Below are 22,462 nucleotides of genomic sequence, written 5' to 3' on the forward strand. Positions count from 1 at the left end.
AAGGTCTAATCTGGAGACCGGCATAAACTGAGGTTCTCTAGGCTTGCTGGGTTTTCTCTATAGGATCGAAACTGTGGTGCTATGATTATTTTTTCTTCTATTTTCTGATTCTTCTGGTTCCTGCTGGAAAAATAGGTATCTATCTGTAGCCTCTCCCCAAAACAGAAATTTCCATTCAACTTTGTCTATCAGGGGATTCTCATATGACCCATTCTTATCTCTTTTTTTAAGTAAAGAAGAAATCATAATATAAATGTTTCTCTACGGTGACCTGTCCATTTGTTTTCACAATTCGTATCTTTTTAATAAATATTTGCTTCTGCATCTGAAAGAACTGAAGGGTTACAACTCTGTGCGATGCCCCCCCCCCCGCCACTCCCAGCAACCACCACAGCTGCACTGGGAGTATCTATAAAAGGGATGCAATTTTCCCCCAACCAAGAAGCTCCGCTATGAATCCGCTGTCACCATTCTAGGCATTTTGCCCACACCAGGCCTATGAGATCAGATTTAATTTGCCAATCACAGTGCTGTGCATGTCTGATTCATGGCTCAGCACATAACTGCCACGCTGGTTCATTACACTGAACGTTGCCACGGACTCTGAAACTCCCTATGGCTTGCATTCCTCATCCATAAAACTGGAGGAGGTTGGATGGATGGTCTGAGCAGTTCCTCCACTTTGAATCCCGTTAGCTGTGCTCTTGTATGTAGGTGTCCCCCCCCCCACCCCAGAGCTAGGGAACCAGAATCTGCAGGCCACCATGGCCCCCAGGGGATCCTCAAGCATGTTACAGACGAACCACTGCCACAAGCTGTGCAAAGGCATCACTGCACCATGGTGTCGGTCATCACCTCCATGACAGACACAACAGGGCTCAACACAAGGTGTTTTGAAAGATGAGCATGGCCCACGAGTCATACCGCCAGAGGAAACCTGACTCCCAAACACCGTTAAGTCATGTTCCCAGAACCCAGCCCACTCTGCGGCCTTGAAGCTCTCATGCACGACAACGCTTCGGAATCAGAAAGCCACAGGAAAGAAAAGCCTGGTTATGAATTTCCTTTTTTGCCAGAACATTTGTCAGGCAGGAAATGACACGGGAGCCAGAGCAGGGAAGTGTTCAGGAAACAGGTCAGTGTTGTTCAGACTATCTGCGAAAAAGAACATGCACTTAAAAGTGTAGAGGGCACCAGAAGACACACTTCAGCGCCGTGCTCCCCCCTACTGAAGACCAGCCCTAGCGGGTGACGATTTTACTTCTAAGCATGGACTTACCTATAGTTCAGTGGAGCAGAAGCTGTTTATTTTTATGGTTCTTTTTGGTGGGGGGAAGAGAAAGAGGGAAGGGGAGAGGGGCAGAGAGAGAATATATATATTTTTAAGATCGATTTATTTATTCTAGAGGGGGAGAGGGAGAGCGAGCACAAGCAGGGGGAGGGGCAGAGGGAGAGAGAGAGAATCCTCTAGCAGACTCCCTGCTGAGGGTGACTTGGGGCTCGATCCCAGGACACTGAAATCATGACCTGAGCTGAAATCAAAGGTCAGATGCTCAGGCTGTATTACATAGCTGTCATCATCAGGACAGTACGGTACTGGCAAAAAACAGACACATATGTCAACAGGACAGAACAGAGATCCCAGAAATGGACCCTTAACTCGATGGTCTACTAATCTTTGACAAAGCAGGAAAGAATATCCAATGGAAAAAAGTCTCTTCAACAAATAGTGCTGGGAAAATTGGACAGCCACATGCAGAAGAATGAATCTGGACCACTTTCTTACACCATATACAAAAATAAACTCAAAATGGAAGAAAGACCTAAATGTGAGACAGGAATCCATCAAAATGCTAGAGGAGAACACAGGCAGCAATCTCTTTGACCTCAGCCCCAGCAACTTCTGGCTAGACATGTCTACAGAGGCAAGAGAAATAAAAGCAAAAATGAACCATTGGGACTTCATCAAGATAAAAAGCTTCTGCACAGCAAAGGAAACAGTCAACAAAACTAAAAGGCAACTTATGGAATGGGAGAAGATATTTGCAAATGACTTGTCAGATAAAGGGCTAGTATCTAAAATCCATAAAGAACTTACCAAACTCAACACCCCAAAATAAAAAAATCCAGTCAAGAAATGAGCAGAAGACATGAACAGACATTTCTCCAAAGAAGACATCCAAATGGCAAAACCACAATGAGATACCACCACCTCATACCACTAAGAATGGCTAAAATTAACAAGTCAGGAAACATCAGATGTTGGAGAGGATGCAGAGGAAGGGGATCCCTCTTACACTGTTAGTGGGAGTGCAAACTGGTGCAGCCACTCTGGAAGACAGTATGGAGGCTCCTCAAAAAGTTGAAAATAGAGCTACCCTTTGACCCAGCAATTGCACTACTATGTATTTATCCAAAGGATACAAACACAGTGATTCGAAGGGGCACATGCACCCCAATGTTTATAGCAGCAAAGTCCACAATAGCCAAACTATGGAAAGAGCCCAGATGTCCCCAGATGTCCATTGACAGATGAAGGGATAAAGAAGAAGTGGTATGTGTGTATATATATATATATATTATGGAATACTACTCGGCCATCAAAAAATGGAGCAGAAACTGTTTAAAATGCTGATTTGGGGGGAGAAGCGATGTGGTCTTCAAGTGATTACTGCACATGGTTGGATGTCTTGATCTGTGTGTGACTCATGGGACAGCCATACTGTGGCAGAACTGTGTCATGCTATGACATCTTGAAAGCATGAGATCAACCGTACAAAGATACCTTCCACTTCTGTGGCCTTTTCAAATCCATTGGCTCATTTGTTACCCACAACAAAATCTTTATCGTGGGATTCCTACTCCACTGACAGTTGAGCAAACTGTGACATCCCTCTTGAGAAATACAGTTATCAAGTGGCAGAACTGAGATCCAAACCCAAGTATGCTGATTCCTAGTCAAACATTTTCATTATTCCATGAAAAATTCTATTTTGTGGCTGACATGGCTATTTGATTAATGACTATATTATAGAAATATATACACATCTAACATCATGAGCATCCTGTTTCTCATAATTTTTGATAGATTTGGAAAACTGATGAATTCAGTGGTTATCTTTTTTTTTTTTTTCATAAGAAGGAACCAAGGTAAGAGACTTTCGCCATGGGCCAATGTCACAGAGCTTCTAGACAGTGGAGAAGCAGGGCTGAAAAGCCAGGTGGTTCACAGCTGCACAACCATGCACTGCTCCCTACTCTAACTGAGGGAGGCCTTATGTGTCACCTCCATTTTGACAGCCCACCCTCAAAGCAGTTCCCCCTCTGGACACCCATCTCCTGATTCTTTAGATTTCCCTTTCTCCGGAAGATTGGCATAGATACGATAGCTATGTGAATGGTCATTAGGTTTCACCAATTCTGCGTCAAACTGGATAATGTAGATGCCTTTGGGTTTTGAGCTATGTAAATGGTTGACCAGCAGACTGACTCTGCATACTTAGCCTAAATATCCCCTCTCATCGACAGTGTAGGGACTAGAATACTGCAGCGGCCAAGAGAGCCGTGGAGGATGCTGCCACGTTTCCAACTTGGGAAAAAAATTACAGACATATTATCATCAAGTAATGCTGTTCCATAAACCCAGTTTTTATTTTGACCTCCAGAAACCTGGGTCAGTCCTCTCACTTTTAGCCACACTATCAATCTTGAGAATCTCTCACAGTCTCTAAATCCAGACCTCACTTCTGAATTTGGGTTTATTTTTCTTTAGTAGATTCTTGGGCATAGATTTTATTTTATTTTATTTTATTATTATTATTTTTAAAGATTTTACTTATTTATTTGACAGAGAGAGACACAGCCAATGAGAGAGGGAACACAAGCAGGGGGAGTGGGAGAGGAAGCAGCAGGCTCCCAGCGGAGCAGGGAGCCTGATGCGGGGCTCGATCCCAGGAACCTGGGATCACGCCCTGGGCCAAAGGTGACGATTAATGACTGAGCCACCCAGGCGCCCTAGATTCTTGGGCATAGATTTTAAATGAAGCATGCTTTGTCCACTCATGGCAACAGACTCTCCCTGAGGACGCACAAACATGGCTACACATCACTTGTGAGAATATTCCCTATCCCAAGAGACACTTCCTGAAGGATTGCTTGTCCAGCTTAAGAAGACTTTGGCCATTAAGGAAGTCCCTTTTCACCGAAGACAAATTTGCTTTTGACTTTCAAACAACAGAGATCAAACAACTTAGATTTACCAATGGCATTGGTCAGAAATCGAGATAAGTCAGTCTGGCTCCCTGGCATCTAAAAACAGATTAAAGCATTTCTTCTTCATGCTTACTTGTAGTTTTTGTGCCAAAGTTGTGATCCTCTTTCCAACTACCTTAGGAATCTTGGTCCTGCCTGGGTAAAGGTTGGCAGTCTAAGCAATCCCAAGGGGAAATATCTTCTGAAGTGTCCACCACAAACCAAGTTTACATATTACAGAGAGAACCTCTGCAAGCATGCTGTGTTGAGGTTGTAACTTGCACATGCAAGTAAGTGTCTTTGTTTTGAGGAAACACACAGTGAAGAATTTAGGTATAAAGGGCCAATATGTCTGCAAGTCACTCTCAAAAAAAGAAGTTTTATGCAATATTTTCAGAACTCTCCTTTAAGTCTGGAATTCTATTAAAATAAGAAGTTCGGCATGGTGGCACTAACCCTGTGGTATCAGTTTTAACCTGCTATCTGTCTGGAAGTTTTCCTCTGGTCGATAAATAGAGGAACAATGCATAGCAGACCATTAACGTAAGCAGATACAACTACACGTCCTCTGCGAAGTAAAATAAAAACGAATGAACATTTTGATGACTCCTCTCCCTTACACATAAATCAATGATCTCACGTGATTTTTCAGGCGAGGAAACACTTGTCTCTTCACATTCGAGAGGAAAAACTGACTCTCCTGGGCTAGTTGAGAGATGTGTACTTTTACTGTTAAACTTAAGGAGTTTCAAAGTAATTATGATTATGAGGCATTTTCTCTTCAAACCGATCTTTAAAAGAGCCTAGAGGCACCCGGGTGGCTCAGTCAGTTAAACGTCTGCCTTTGGCTCAAGTCATGATCCCAGGGTCCCAGGATCCAGCCCCGCATTGGGCTCCCTGCTCAGTGGGGAGTCTGCTTCTCCCTCTCCCTCTGCCCCTCCCCCACTCGTGCTTTTTTTCCTCCTCTCTTGCTTTCTCTTAAATAAATAAATAAAAAAAATCCTAAATAAATAAATAAAAGGACCCTAACGCCTCTAGTATAAGCGAGGACTTCACCTTGCTTCCTCTTTTATATAAAAATATGACATTTGGTAGTAATTACAAGAATAACACATATTTGGTGCAAAAAAACTGCAGAAAACAAAAGAAATAACAATACTTCACTCACGATCCCACCACCATGATAGCCAAGGGTCATGTTTTCTTTTTTAAATAGTTTTGTTCTTTACAAGATTACTTCAAATCTTCAATCACCACTTTATTATCTGATTTTTATGACTGTGGTCATCGAGAAAGCATTGTGTGAGGGTGCTGGAGGGGGCCGGGCGGCCTCCGGAATTGCATCGATCAGGTCTGAGGGCACAGACGTGGAGTCACGGGGATGAATTTCCCTCCAGTTTCATTCCCCAGTATGTAGTTTGCAATTTTTCTGGTAGGCTCTTCTGCATAGCTGGGGCAGGTTTTTGTTTTCCCTTCTAACTAAGTTCTCGGATCTAGAGCTAATCAGAAAAATGAAATAAAACCTGAGGCTTGCTCTAACCTGAGGTTAGCATCACATTTCGTTTTTTAAAAACTGCTAATGCCTTTAGTGAGGACAAGGAAGCAAAACAAGAAAGGTTATTTTTTGAAAAAGCTACTGAAATGACAGTTTTACGGCTCTTGCATTTTTATAAAGGCCAAGTCACTCTGGCAATTGCACACAATCCGAGCTCATAGTTGCCTGGAGCCTTTGCTGCTGGTGTTGGGGTGTTCTGGGCATCCACCCATAACATCCCTTTCTTTCCACCTGAGCTCAGAGACAAGTAAGAGGGAACAGTAGAGATGAACACATCGCCTTTACTTCCGATGAGGCCAGGCCCTTACAAACCCACACGATGCTTTCTTTGGGGAGTGCGTCATGTACAGGGTACATGGCTTGTCACTCTGTACTCTCAGCGGCACACAAGAGAGGGGGTCTGAGGGATGCGCCTACGACCGTGTCCTGCCCAACCTGCACCATGTAAGCGGAGATCCTGTCTGATCAGCACACTCCCCCAGACTTGTGAGGGAAGCCTTTCTTGCCTGGGTAAGAGACATCCTGGGGCCGGACCAAGGGAATGGGACATAGTGCCCCCTCAAGAGCTAGCAGTCATTCTCTGCTGTAGGCCGGAGAAAGTGCATCCTGACTCACTCACACCTGGTAAATACCTCCTTGATGGAATTCTGTATTTACAAGGCTGTAAATACAAGGAGCTCATGGTAGAAAGTACGACTTTCAACATTCATAAGTCGTTAATTTCACTCAAAGAGCCTAAAGATTTATGCTGACAATTAAAAGGGATTAATAGGCAAGTGTGGATAAGATCAGTGCACACACACACATACACACACACACACACATCTCATGATGAGGGAGGAAGAGATCTTGTTCCTGCAGACAGCACATCACGTTTGTAGACATGATAGCTTATTTGAAATATATGTTTATGCGGATCAAAAAAAGCCCACATCAGTCTCGTATGTTCTTCTGCACACTGACCTACTTATGTTTTCTTTAACACAAAACTCGCTCTGTACCAAACATTTCTAGAACAGCCATGGTCCTTCCTCTTCTGATGAGCTGAGGCGAACGCTCGCTCAACAATGCAGGCCTGGAGATGGAAATGCTTGGCATCTGGGACTTGGGAGACAGATGGAAAGCGTCTGTCTTAGGGAAGCATTAATAGTGCAGAAGTGTGGAGAAGCTGAAAGAACTGACTTGAAGGAAAATAATCTGAAGCCAAGAAAAAGAAAAGCATTTTGTCATTAATGAATGAGCTGGTTCATTTATCTACCTGTTAGCGATCCTACCCTCTTCCAGGCCAGCGCAGGAAATAACTAAGGCAGTTCCTTTTTACTCAGAGCTCATGGCCTAGAGGAAAGGTGGGCACACAAGTAATTCCCTGCAAGTGCTACAGGAAGGGGGACGGACAGAGTGAGAAAGAGACGAGCGTGGATTTTCCAGCTGGAGACCGTGAGCGATGCTGCTCCGGAAGAGAGACTGCTGTCCTGGGAGATTCAAGTGCACGTACCGAGGGACAGAGAGCAGGCCGCCCAGAGACTGGGGCTGTTCTGGCACAAGGGAAGTATGAAGGAAGCAGCTTCGATAGAAGCCAGGGGCTTTGGTTTGTGGAACAAAGAGAGGAGAGGAACACGCTGACCAGGTGTATATAATTCACAGAATCCAGAATGTGGGCATTCTATAGACTCTGCGGATACCTGCAGTTCATTTACAGGTAAACTGTAAAGAAAAGAAAGGCATGGGGGGGGCACCTGGGGATTATAAGACACTTGAGAGACATGTCAACATTAAAAACTGGGGCAGGCTGTACACTGGAATGATAAAACCAGAAAGACATTTAAGGAAGTGATACGAGGAAGAACGGTGCTCTTTTGATGTGAGTGGGGATGGGGGAGGTTGTGACTGGGATGGGGCAGAGGAGCCACTGGGAGGCTGTTCATGATTTTTTTTTTTTAAAGATTTCATTTATTTATGTGACAGAGAGACAGCCAGCGAGAGAGGGAACACAAGCAGGGGGAGTGGGAGAGGAAGAAGCAGGCTCCCAGCGGAGGAGCCCGATGTGGGACTCGATCCCGGAACACCGGGATCACGCCCTGAGCTGAAGGCAGATGCCTAACGACTGCGCTACCCAGGCGCCCCTGATGATTTTTTTAAAAAATTTTTTATTTACTTATTTGAGAGAGGGGGACAGAACGAAGGTGGGAGGGGCAGAAGGAGAGAGAGAGAAGCAGACTCCTTGCTGAGCAGGGAGCCTGATGCGGGACTTGATCCCAGGACCCAGGGATCATGACCTGAGCCGAAGGCTGACGCTTAACTGACTGAGCCACCCAGGTGCCCCCAGTATTTTTATACTAGACTGGAGCTGTGTCTATCAGAAGAGCAAAATGGGGGAAAGACACGTTCTCCTCAGACATGTTTGCAGTATTCCAACATATGGGGGAGATGTCCCACAGCCACTTGAAATATGAGCTTCAAGAGCGCATGTCCCTGCTGAAACAGCCCAAAGGGAAGCATTGAGGGGAAAATGGGAGTTTTCCAGATTCTAGCAGAATTTTGCAGGTGCTTTGGGGAAAAAGCCCATACTAGATTCCCCCAAAGGCATTTATCATATATTGAATTCTGTCGTATGATACAGTGCCGCCCACAATGAAATGCCACGTCCCAGCTAAAAACCCTTTACAGTGTCAAACCGCAGTGCTTGACAATACCATCAGGTAGGTAGCTATTGTTACAAGGAGCAACCTATTTCTTATCCGAATAGAGGGTTATGGGTCTTTTTTCCCCCTTATATCACCTCCGTATCAACATCCTTGAGATGTTAAAAAAAAAAAAAAAAAAAAAATCAAACATTTTTTTTTTCTGCAAAGAACAAAGAGAAAATTGTGTAGGAGACGGAACATAAAGTAGATCCAACCTTTTTGCTAATTTAACTTTGGATGTGCTCTCCTTTTAGACAATGATGAAGTGAGATGAGAGTGGTGTCACTGAGGCCAGCTCTGCTTTCAAGCTACCCAGTGAGCCGTGAATCCTGGTGCCAGAAGGTATATTCTATTGAGCATGTTGGAAAATAACCCAGATGGCCACTTTCCCACCAAGAATGGATAACCCTTCTCACTGCCTGAGACAAGTGCCCTCCACGATGCACAGCTCACAGCCTCACATGGGAAACCTTGCCCATTATTTCCTTCTTAAATGGTTTCTCATCTCCACACTTCCTAGACCCAGCACTAGACCTCAGCCAAGGCCTGAATGCTTTTCCTGTTGAAAATTTACATGAAATTCCAGTAATTTCCTCTCTTCAAAAAAATGGCTTAAAAATACTATTTTCAGGGCATCTGGGTAGCTCAGTTGGGTAAACAACTGATTTCGACTCAGGTCATGATCTCAGGGTTCTGAGACTGCACCCCACGTCAGGCTCCGTGCTGGGTGGGGAGCCTGTTTAAGATTCTCCCTCTCCCTCTGTCCCTCTCCCCCAACCTCTCCCTCTCAGCATAAAAATGTTATTTTCATCTCAGCATAGTTAAACCTTTCCTGCCCCCTCCACGGTGCTCTGAGAAAATCTCAACTCAGAAGAAAAAAGAACAAAAACAAAAAAACAGACTTCACCTCAAATTATGACACATTGTATGAAAACTTATCAGTTTGGTCTGAGATTTCTATTCTTTACGTAATCAGATTTAAAAATGTAACTACCTTTGTCTGAATACGTAATATTAAAAACACGGTCATCTTCAAAAATATGTAATTCATTCACTTTAAAATTTAGAGCCCTCTATATTAATTCCCATAGTGCTCCAACAGCTTTTCCTTTTTTTTTAGTGTGACGTAAGCAATTTTTATTTGAATATATTTTAAGCTTCAACAACAAATTAAAAAATGATTCACATTATGGTGCATTTATACATGTCTTTTCATCTTCCAAGTGCAGTAAACATTAATTAACCCTGGCTAATTAAAACAACCACGGTTTACAAATTTACCCATTAATCAGCCTCAAGCAAATGCAAAGCATTTAAAGCCTTTCATAATTTGAACCAATTAAATATGGATATTATTATTTTTTTAAATGAAGAGGTCATAAATTCAAGACACGCAGCCCTTTGACTTAAATTTGATAGTGTTTTAGAAAGAAACGTGGACAGTTTTCTGGATTCATAAAAATCAAGGGAAAGAAAAAATAAAACTGCTTGGTATGGGCTGAATGATGTTTTCCTAAAAGGCATCTTGACGCCCTCATCCCCAGTACCTATGAAAGCGACCTGATATGGGAAGACGGTCTTTGCAGATACACTCAGGTAAAGACGAGGTCATACTGGAATAAGACAGGCTCTCAGTCCGATATGGAGTAGGCGAGACCTACTGGAGTTCAAGTGAGCTCCTGATCATTTCAGAGAAGACACACAGAGACAGAGACAAAGGGGAGAACACTATGTGAAGGTGAAGGCAGAGACTGGAGGAGTATCTATGAGCCAAAAAATGTCCAGGATTGTCAGCGGCACCAGAAGCAAGCAAAAGAGATTCTACCCTAGAGCCTTCAGAGAGCACAGAACCCTGTGGACACCTTGATTTCGACTTGTGGCCTCCAGAACGATGAGACAATACATTCCTGTTGTTTTACCATTCAGCTTGTAGTAGTTAGCTATGGCAGCCTTAGGAATGAATATTAACCATATGCAAATATGATAACCATTTCTGGCTATAATAATCACATTGGAATAGAATGTGGTTTCTTCCTGAGCCCAGGCTGGGATAGGTAGACTGGGGAGAAGAAGAAAGAGCTCCATCATTTAGTAGTCTAATCTAATTAGTGCAGAGACGTTTCCCCCTGAAAGCAGCATGTGTTTCAGTGGTGACCTAGCGGCTCCTTTCTTTCAGCAACTCTCTTTTTGCATCTACAGAGGATACCAACCACTTCCCTTTCTTGACCATCCATGGCTGCATGCCTTACCCAGATAAGGCCGAAGGAATTTTGGATACCAGTGTCAACTCCTAAGCTCAGCGAGGAAGTAGAAGGGCTTCAGTTTCTAACACCCTGTAAACACAAAGGTTATGCCATATCTTCTCTAAGAAGCCAGAAGCTGAGCTGTCCTGGCAGCGTAACATGTGGCAAATGCCTGGCAGGTTTCAGGTTTTACTAACTCTAGGCTGACGAAAACGCCACCATCTCCAAGGCCAGAACAGAGTCTGCCACCATACCGACGTTCGGCAACTCAATCGAGAGAAGCTGGGACAGCTGGAGTCCATGTCTAGTGCTGGGCTTACCAGTTTCAAATTTAAAATTCACATTTGACCAGGCGATCCTGAAAAAAGATTCTGTAGCCTAGAAGCTTTTCTTTAATCTTGTATGATATATAGATGAGTGGGATAGAATATTTTATAACGTAGTGTGTTTAATAGCAACTTCTAGGTTCTCTATGACTCTTTGGGTCAAGATAGGAGGAAAATATGGCTTCCAATACCCAGTATGGACTCTATCATGCTACATACTTTGTTATACTATCTGGTCTGTCCTTCCACTTTCACACGGGGAATGCTTGGCTTGAGTCACTCAGAGGCCAACTTAAGAGTGTATGGATGAATTAGTGAAAAACAAATGTTAAAACCCCACCAAATCTTTCCATGTGAAGTGCATGCTTTTTCCATCTCAAAGAGGTCTTGTATTTGAAGTTCATAAAGGCAGAGTGGAGGCTGCCAAAGAAAACCGGGTGCCAATGATTTAGGGTACAGAAGCAGGAAAAATATCTTCCATGGTCTCCCCTGAGTTTCTTAAGACAAGACACCCCTGTGTACCAAGAAGAGGAGGACTGAGGAATGCTGAAGGGGGAGGGATATATTGGCTTTATCCAAAAGCACAGTTCAATTAAATGTTACAGACTGACCCATGCTTTTCCCCCTCAAATCATACGTTGAAGCTTTAACCCCCAATGTGACTGTATCTAAGACTGGGCCTTTAAGAAGGTAATTAAGGTTAAATGAGATCATAAGGGTGGGGCCCTGTTCTAATAGGACTGGTGTCCTTTAGAAGAGGCAGAGACGCCAGAGATCTCTCTCACTCTGTGGGAGAAAAGGCCATGTAGGGACAGAGGAAGAAGGCAGCCGTCCGCAAGCCAAGGAGAGAGACTTCAGGAGACCCTAAACTAGTCAAGACCTGATCTTGGATTTCCAGTTTCCAGAACTGTGAAAAAACCCCATTTCTGCTGTTTAAGCCACCTGGTCTGTGGAGCTTTTTTATGGAGGCCTGAACTCACTACGATACTCACCTCATCACAGCCAGATAAAAGAAAAAGCAAAGGTCAAAACAGCTTTCTCTAAGGCATTTTTGTTTCTTTCCTTTTCTTTTTGTGTTTTTTTTAAGGAAGATGATAGCCAAAGATGAGAGAAGTGGTATAAATTACCAAGGAGTCCCCAGGGGACTTTCTTGTACTATACCTTTCATACAGATGACAAGGAAGTGATTTATTTCAGAGATGACTCAGTTCAGGGTTTGAAAGTACACTTGACCTTTGGGGCTTTTCAATTTTCTTTATTTTTTATGGCCATTTACCAAGAAAGTTCTCAAATGCTCCGCTCCGCTACCTTTCTTCACTGCAGGTGGACAGAAAGGGCCAAATGACAATTTCCCTATGTGTCTGGGACATTTCCAGGTGTGTGGTCTCTTCTCTTTGGGGAAAATGAAGAGATGGTATGTGATTTCTACACCCAGTCACCACATAAAATACTTTAAGAAGCAAAGGAATATAATTCGCTTTCCTGTGTAAACTGCAAAATGTGTACGCCACCGCTTAACAGAGTGAGTCGCCTCTCAGGTTTGGCACCTGGAGGTGGTTCTCAGCACGCCTTTTCTTGGTAATTTTTTTTGTCAATTCCCTGAGAAAGACACACTAAGCTCTCCGACAATCTGAGCTAACATTAAGCTCTCTGACAATACTCCAAGATTAAGCTTTTACTGTTTGTCATCTCCAATGCTGACAACTCCAAGCGTATTTTGTCAATTTTCCCTTTCACTCCTTATTAAAATAATATCACTTTGAATTTGAAGAAAGCCTAAATGGATAATTTCTTTAAGTAAAATGTCACTATCAATACTAGCAAATGAATTTACAGAGGGAAGAAAAGGTTCTGGTAGAGAGTAGATTCACAATTTCTGGCAGGAGCATAAAAAGAAGTAAAGGGGGGGAAACGTTATGAAGGATGACATTTTCTGACTGAAGCCTGCTCTATGCTTGTATTATTTATTCCTTTTAGATATAGGTAATCAACATTAACAAGCAGTTTACGCCAATCCTTTTTCATAGCTAATAAGAAGTCTTAGCGTGGATAAGTAAAACCACCAGCCCTGTCACACCTAAACAAATTCTCAATGCATCTGAACTCCGAGGTTAGTAATGCCTCACTTTCACATTTTTACAGTCACGGCATTAGAAATCCACGTGGCCTATTGCCCAGGATATATTAATCTTCAACAACAACAACAACGGCTGTTCTTCTATGGTCAAGACCAACACAAACTGTAATCTAAGGCTGTAAGAATCCTTACATTTTTGCTATTTCATGTAAGCAAGACTTCTGAATATTTAAGAATCACCTGGGGGAAGTAAGCAAAAGCAGCTTTCTGTAGGTCAGAGGTGGGGCCCAGGAATGTGTATTTTTCACAAGAATTCCTATATTATTGAACTTCGATTGGCCCCAAGAACACATTAAGAACCTATGACTTTCAGAATAACAGTTTCCAGGGAAAGTGTGTTGGATGAACTCTCAGATGCCCTTCAAAGGCTTACAGCAACCAGACTGAGGACATCAGCAAATGCCAGAGAGTCTTTTCTGTTTAATGGCTGATGGCACCGAGCTGCAGGTATCATGTAAAACAGAAGCTCAAGCTATGAGCCACGGGTCAACCAGCTCGTCGCACTAGCCTGCTCGGCTAGCGGGCTGTTCCCATGCCAGCAAGCTCCAGCCCAGACGGACAAGACCTCAGAAAACCAGCACACTCACACCCAATCTCCCACAGAGGGCTCCCAATTCTGTTCTAACGGGACTATTTTTTTAAAAAGCATATCTGTTCACACCCAAGTACATGAAGACCTGCTTTGATTTCCGAAGGGCTCTGGCAAGACACATTGAACCCCTTGGGCCTTGGCTGTTTTTACAGAACATTCACAGATGCTAATATTGATCAAGCCACTAAATCACCCCAAATCCTTAGTCTGAAAATTGAGAGGCTTGATTCCACTTTTCCGTTCCTTTGAAGAGGGACAGATAGCAGTGCGGATGCAGGTCCACACCATCAAAGAGATCGAGAAAGCAAGGTCTCTCTCATATCGTCATACAACATCTGCGTTCCATATGGACTCCATGATAATCAACAGAGAGGCTGTTCAGGAGCCCCCACGCCTGTTTTTGATAACTGCGTGTTAGTATATTCACGGACAGTCTTGCCTTCGTTTCTCTTATATCTAAAGGAAATTTAGGTAGTTCTTAAAACAGCTTCCTTTTTCTCTTTCCCTCATGATGGCTGGCACTGCCAACAGGAGTTTGGAAACGATTCAGTTTGATTCTTAGCAGAAAACTGAGGGGCTGTTCCTGCCACTGTTACTATCCTCAAAACAAATTTTGGTTGGTTTGCTCCAAGTGTTTGTTCTCAGTATTAAAAAAAAGCTAAGAACTTATTTTGACTGACATCAACTACCCCAATAAATAGGAAGAGAGGATAGCAATAGTGTATGAGAAAGTATTTCCTTCCTTTTTACCAGAATGAGAGAGAAACTAAGAGCTCCAGGGTGACCACAGAATTTATATAAAATCCTGGGAGAAGAAAACAGAGATGAACTAACATGTTCACTGATTATTTAGACTGGTGGCTTCGACCATTTCCACCTAAGTTTCTTGGAATGTTACAATTCCAGCCAACATCACATACTGCAATTTCCTTATAACTTTAGGGACCCTGAACCCCCAAATGGGAGAAATACAATGAGTTGGCTGATAAGGGGATCCTGAGTCTTGTAGGTCATTTGTCCTTTCTTTATAGTTATTTTAAAGGTAGTAATGCTGATCAAAAAAGTATCAACAGGAGCGCCTGGGTGGCTCAGCTGGTTGGGTGTTCGACTCTTGGTTTTGGGTCAGTTCATGATCTCAGGGTCGTGAGATCAAGCCCCGCATTGGGCTACATGCTCATCACAGAGTCTGCTCGAGATTCTCTCTCTCCCTCTCTCTCTGCCCCTCCCCCTGCTCATGTTCACTCTCTGAATGAATGAATGAATAAAATCTTAAAAAAAATATATCAACAGTACCGAGGGGTGTCAAAGTTATAAGGAGTAGTGCCTCTCTCCACACATGTACCAATCAGTGTATGTATCTGTAGGCATCTGGTGCTAAATTAGAAAAGATCCCATATTTTATGAGGTAGAGTCAAATAGTTCCATAGGTGATACCCATACATTGAGCTGTAGCTTACGAAAGTGCCTTTTCACTTACTCTTTCATGTCAGTAGTAGGACAAATTTTTTTAAATTAGTAATTTGATGGTTTAAAAAAATTATGTTTTGCTTTGTACTAGTTAAGCATGCACAGTCGTGCCTCACCGATGACCGCTCGGCGATTCTGTGTCTGTTCCTGTGAATTGGAGCTGTTGTATTCTATGAATTAGTCAGGTAGAATAATTCATTTAGGTTTGCACCTAAACACTTTTTGTGGCATCTAGTTTTTATCATGTGGATTTAGAACGGAACTGTGTAGGTAATGGACTGGCTCACTGAGGTGCTCACAGAGGATAGATCGTCACTGTTTATTCACTGCTCACTAAGTGAAATACACTCTCAACCAGTAGTAGTTCTCAAAGTTTAGCATGCATCAGAGTCACCTGGACAGCTTGCTGAAAGACAGATCGCTGATCCCACCCTGGTGTTGCTGGTTCAGGAGGTCAGGGGTGGGACCAGACAATGTGCATTTCTAACAAGTTCGCGGGGGATCCTAATGTGGCTGACCCAAGGATGTTCTAACTGAAGAATTCCTTGAAGACGGGCATTTGTAGTTACTGATATTTAAAAATCTCCTTCAGGAGACACAAATGCATGAGATTTGATTCATACCCTCAAAGAGCTTATACTTAGGATGTGGCTATTAGTTGATATGTACCCATTAAAGCAATAGTAGACACACGTGCTCATGGGGCAGATGCTTTGTGTTAATCAAAGACTTAAAAAGGGAGAGGACATGAGAGCTGGGGTTTTGAAAGAGGAACAGGATCTCAACAGGCCAAGACTGGGCGTGGGTGCTGCAGATGGATGGAACAGGGCCTATAAATGTATCTGGGACTGTAGGTAGAATATCAGCTTTACTGGAACGTCAGGCTCCTGTGGGACAAAAGGAGTTAGTATCTGCTATGGCTGTCCGTCGTTATTTTGGGGGACCAAATGAGTCTTTAAGAAAAGAGAGCCAAAAGTAAATCAGTCATCAAAAGAAGAAAATCAAGTACAGAAGATAAACGTACAAAAAAGACCCATAAAACCTTTCTCCTCTTCTATTCCTTTTTCTAAACACATTTAAGTGGCAACCCATGAACTGTGCTCTGTGCTCGCACGGTCGTGAACATGAGCCCGCCCTGGCTTGGGAGGCAGGCTCATGATGCATACGATCTGAAGGGCTTCAGCTGCTGGCATTCACAGAGCTAAAACCTTTCTGTCGGAGCCCTCACAAACGATTAAGCCCTGGCTAAGGATTATTACCTTGTGCTTTCAGAGAAATCTGGGCTCGTCCTGCACAGAAGAAATCTAACGGCAATTATATACGAGAAGGCATGGCAGCTGTCATTTTTCATATGTTCGTATATGATTTCTAAGCAAACAGAGAGTACAAACGTGACAAAAAAATCCTGCAAAATGAAGAATGCAGCTGATTTTTATGTCCTTTATAAACGCCTCAACACTGACTTAAGTATTCGAGGGTGTTGCGTCTTCGAGCTTCAGAAGCATCTTTACTGAGTTGTATCTGCTAAAAGGGGGCCATTTTCAAAGAAAAGTTGTGGAAGAGACGCCTGCGTGGCTCAGTCGCTTAACCGTCTGCCTTCGGCTCTGGTCATGATCCCAGGGTCCTGGGATCCAGCCCCGCATGGGGCTCCCTGCTCAGCTGGGAGCCTGCTTCTCCCTCTCCCCCTGCTGCTCCCCCTGCTTGTGAGCTCTCTATCAAATAAATAAATAAAATCTTTTAAAAATTTTTTAAAAAAGTTGTAGAAGCTGACCAAATAGCTTCCTGAACCCAGTTTTGTTCAGTTTGGCCTCAGCAGGGAGGCTTACTGACCAGACGTATGATGCGGTCCATCCCAGTTACTCTGAGCCTATGAAACGATGTAGTTGAGCCAGCTGAAAACTAAGGTTCCCTTCTCTAATAATCTTCAGTGAGCGATGGTGCCAGTAAGGAATGGCTGTCAGATGTTACTACCTAATAGCAAGAGACACGGCAATCAACATCCCTCAGCTTAACAAGTGCAGCCTCCTTCCTTTCCAACTCGATTTCCCCCAAGTCTCCACAGGCGGATTCTAAGTAGGAAAGATTGCCCCACACCTGCAATATATCTGAGCATAGAATCTGGAATATGGTAGGTGTTTAATAAGTACTCATTAAGATCCAACATCCTGGATTAATGGTTGGATCTCCTTGCTAGTCACGATAGCAAATGATATGCATATGTCCTTTTCTTTTATTGTGGTAAAATATACGTAAACATAAACCTTGGGGCGCCTGGGTAGCGGAGTTGTTAAGCGTCTGCCTTTGGCTCAGGGAGTGATCCTGGAGTTCTGGGATCAAGCCCCACATTGGGCTCCTCCGCTATGAGCCTGCTTCTTCATCTCCCACTCCCCCTGCTGTGTTCCCTCTCTCGCTGGCTGTCTCTCTGTCACATAAATAAATAAAATCTTCAAAAAAAAACCCAAAACATAAACCTTACTATTTTAACCATCACCACCACCATCTTTTCTAGAACTTTTTTTCTATCTTCCCAAACTGAAACTGCACCATTAAACCTGAACTCCCCATTCCCTCCTTCCCTCAGGACCTGACAACTATTCTTCTACTTTCGGTCTCTGAGAATTTATTATTCTAGATGCATCTAGTCATCCTCTAGATATAAGTGAAATAAAAAAAATAGGGGATGCTTCATAAATTTGCATTTCATACTGGCATAGGAGCCATTTAATCTTTGTATTGTTCCAATTTTAGGAGATGTGCTGAAGTGAGCACCACAGATTTACCTCTGAAACCTTCTAGTACTGCTTATAAATTCTTAAGCGGTGACTGAGAATTAAGATGTTTGCTAGCGATATCTCAGTGGCAATGATAATGGTAGTTTCCTTTTTATTTGATAAAATCTGTTTGATAATAGAGAACTATAACAATTTAAAAATTGTTAACTATTAACTATAACAACAAAGTTTCATATGTGAAAATTTTAGAAAACCGCTTACTGGCATGACTGGAAACTTACAAACAGCAAGAAGCCTGTGTTATTTGGTCATAGTCTTTAGGTAAAGAAAACAGTTTTAATGCAATACAGAAAGGTCACATTATGAATGATTAATGCTTTCACATCCAGCTACATACATAATACTTTTCTTATGGTGCATGTCATATCCAAAAGAGCATGTTTGGCAACTTCCCTTTCTATCAAATATACTGACTACCACTTGAAAGTAAACCCATTTTAATTCTTTCAAGTCTTAGTATCAACAAGATGAAGGTAGGCTTTTGGCAGAAGAGTGACTAATTCAAAATTCTGAACAGCAATCTTTCTTTCAATCTCCCCCCACCCCTGCCCCAAACCCAGAATGTGAAATTTGGTTTGCTTCTAGAGTTTCCTAAATAAAAACACTATGAAATGCTAATAAGTATAATTGTATTATATAAGATATGTTCCCTCCTGCACTCCAGCCCTCCACTGCTCATCCCCAGGAAGTTCCTTCCTAACTTGGCAAGCCTTCAGAAGCAACTTGCTAGAGCCTCAGAGCCACCATGTCACCATTACGGCCTCGGAAAGAGAAGAGATGAAGAGTTTGCCAAGGCCAAGCTGGCTCAGGCTATTGCTTCTGAGAGCCAAGAAACTTGCAGCTGCCCCTTCTTCCTTCTCTAAGATAACAATATCTATGGTCTCTGTGAGTCTTAGGACTGGGTTTACCAAGTTCAATGTGAAAGACGAAGCTGAACACATGATTTTTCTATCTGCTCTCAGGAGAGGGGCAGGCTCATCTAAGTGCCACCCAAACCAAGAGCAAAGACAGGGGCGTGCACAAGACATTACGAGGGGTCACCGTTTACTGTTTCAAAGACACAGGAAGATTTAACTCATGTTTTAATGAGCATACGTAAGTGAATAATTACAAAAAATCAAACACATTAAATAGGCTATTTTATACCCACTGTCTTAGGTTAATACATCTGTGAACAGTAGCTGAAATTAAGTAACGCCCCTGGCTTTGGCCCTTTGACCATCTGTTCCTGACTCGAAGTCCAAAAGACTCTCCCTGAATAGTGTTTTGATTCATAGCCAGTCAACATTCCTTCATACAACTGTCTCATAATTTGAAACAGGTTAGTGGATTGATCTCTTGTTGTTGATCAGGTATGTACCCTACTGCCTACGACTTACTTTCTCAAGCAGCCCATTGTATGTATGACAGGAGAACAGTTCACAAAAAGTAATGGGACTCACTAGGGGAATACACTGCAAAATCTGTTTGAGTTTAACAGCAAGAGGCAAATTAACATTCCTTCCATACTCTCACACGCAAACACATTCATCTCATTGCCAGTTAGTCTTTGTGGAAATATATTTCAAAATTAATCTCAATTTCAATGCATCTCTATATTCAGCATGGCAGATCTACTACATTTTCCCCCCTCCTCTTTTAAAATATGAACCTTGAAGGCAGCTGCTTGTGAAAGGCAAAATAACCAGCTCCTCTTCCAGGCTAAAAATCACTAGTTGTTCCCAAGACTCTACCAAAAAAAAAAAAAAATAAAATAAAAATAAAAAAAAATCAGTACACATCTGCTGTAGGGTGCTACGCCAGGAAGTAGTCTAGCAGCCACTGCTGTGGTCAGACTTCACTCCTCAATCATTTTTAGTTACTAAAGATTTCTTTTTGGATTTTGATTCAAATTACAGGGCCATACATAAGAGCTGGTGGGTTAAGAAATAAACTTGAGACCCGTACTGGATCAGGATAGGAATAGGCAGAGCTTGGTGGGGGAGATACCGCGTTAAGCTTCCCCTGCTTGGGTGAAGTGTCCACACACACAAGTAAGAGAAACGGCATGAGAACAGACAAAAACTACTGATCTTAGTCATCACGATTTAAGGAAAAGCAAGATTTGGAGTAAAAGGTGACAGTTTGCGAAATCAATTTTCCTTCTACTTCTATAAACAGTGACCCTTCTAAATGGGGTCAAAGTGGAATCATTTCATAGTAGGTATCTGTTCAAGTAGCTAGAGTGTTAAGACTTCATTACAGGAATTACAATAGCAGTACTACCCAAATTCATCTACAGATCTAGGCAATCCCTTTAAAATTCCAGTGATCTTTTTTACAGAGATGGGGGGAGGGAAAGACCCTAAAATTCATATGGAAAGGCAAGGGACCCCAAATATCAAAATAATCTTAAAAAAGAACAAAGGTGGAAGATTCACGTTTCTCAATTTCAAAACTTACTACATAGTTACTAATCAAAACAATGTCATACTGTAATAAGATAGACATATAGATCCAAGGAATGCAACTGAGTCAAGAAATAAAACCACGTATCTTGGGTCAACTTATTTTTGCCAAGACCATTCAAGGCAGAAAGAATGTAGTCTTTTTCAACAAATGGTGCTGGGTCACTGGGTATCCAAATGTAAAAGAATGAAACTGGACCCTTACCTCACACCACTAGTAAAAATTAACTCAAAATGAAAACAAAAATAACTTAAAATGAATCAAAGATTTATTTGCAAGAACTAAATTGTATAAAACTCTAAGAAGGAAGCATAGGTATAAATCTTCTGATCTTGGATGTGACAATGATGCTTAAACATAGTAATGCACAAGCAGTTACAACAAAAAAATCACTGAACTGGACTTCATCAAAGTTTAAAAATTTTGTGTGTTCAAAGGATATCAAGGAAATGAAAAGACAACCCACAGAAAGAGAAAATATTTTCAAATCATATATTTGAGAAGTCGAGTATCCGGACTATGATAAAGAACTCTTACCACTCAATAATAAAAAGAACAAACAACCCAATTAAAAAACATGCAGAAGATCTGGATACTTATTTAGACTGAAAAACTAATCCATAGGGAGACCCTGCAATGGCACGAAATGAACAATGTGGTTGATATTTGAGTCATCTAATGACGGCCAGTGTACACCTGTATCACAACAAACAAGATCAATGTGCCACACTGAATTATACAATTTAACGTCAGAACAGTGGAGGTTATGCTTATTTATTTAAATAAAACCTTTTGACATTCATTCTTCCTAGAAAGTATATATATATTTTTAAAAAAGGCTCCACGCCCAGTGTGGAGCTCAACGTGGGCCTGAACTCACAACCCTGAGATCAAGACCTGAGCTGAGATCGAGAGTCAGATGCTTAACTGACCGAGCCACCCAGGGTCACGGAGAAAGTATATTCTTTTTAATATTGCTATAGGATTGATTTTCCTTTAAAATTATGGGTTAGAAATAAAGAAGAGAAAATATCTACTTGCCAGAAGGGAAAATTATAAAAAATTATTCAGGATAACCACTGCCATTTTCTTGAATAATTTATGTATCAATAATTTACATATGATAAATTATATATATCAACTTCTTTTTTTTTTTTTAAAGATTTTATTTATTTATTCGACAGAGATAGAGACAGCCAGCGAGAGAGGGAACACAAGCAGGGGGAGTGGGAGAGGAAGAAGCAGGCTCATAGCGGAGGAGTCTGATGTGGGGCTCGATCCCATAACGCCGGGATCACGCCCTGAGCCGAAGGCAGACGCTTAACCGCTGTGCCACCCAGGCACCCCTATATATATCAACTTCTAAAGGACTTTATCAAGGATAGCCACAGATCATCTGGGATGATACATACATTGTAGTTTTAGATTCAATAATTAAACTCCTAAGAAAGAAAAAGACAGCTTATATATCACATCCAAAAAAAGTAGAGAGAGCGAGATACACAAAAATCTAGCCACTATGGACAAGTTCAATACTTCAGGGCTGTAACCTCCTAAGATTGTTTGCAGACCAGTTGGGTGTGAGGTATGAATTCACTGGTGTTGACAGGTCTATATTTTGCTGGTTAGAGACATACCAACATGGCAATCAAAGCATCAGAAAACTAGGGTGCTATTGTCAAGTATACTTTCCCATTTTGAAGATTAAATTGTTTATATGCAGGTTCACTTGACAATGTATTTTCATTTTCTCATTTATAAAATAAGTGGTTCTATGCAAAAAAATTCTAAATAGCCAAAGCCATCTTGAGAAAGAAGAACAAAGCTGAAGGCCTCATGCTCCCTGATTTCAAACTAGATTATAAAGCTCTATTGGAGCTTGTATTGACATAAAAATAGACACAGAGATCAATGGAGCAGAACAGAGCCCAGAAATAAACCCACATACATATGGTCAATTAATTTAT

The 22,462-nt window shown here is 42.0% G+C and overlaps 1 protein-coding gene and 1 pseudogene across 6 annotated transcripts in view; both read right to left on the reverse strand.

Annotated features, from left to right (window-relative positions):
* The window catches only part of APP (amyloid beta precursor protein), a 256,039-nt gene that overhangs the window by 32,168 nt on the left and 201,409 nt on the right, over nt 1–22,462 (reverse strand). The gene's annotated exons all lie outside the window — the stretch shown is intronic.
* Nucleotides 17,925–18,024, reverse strand: LOC113257264 (U6 spliceosomal RNA; annotated as a pseudogene).

This window comes from Ursus arctos, unplaced genomic scaffold, assembly GCF_023065955.2.
Source record: "Ursus arctos isolate Adak ecotype North America unplaced genomic scaffold, UrsArc2.0 scaffold_4, whole genome shotgun sequence".
In the NCBI taxonomy this organism is placed as follows: domain Eukaryota; kingdom Metazoa; phylum Chordata; class Mammalia; order Carnivora; family Ursidae; genus Ursus; species Ursus arctos.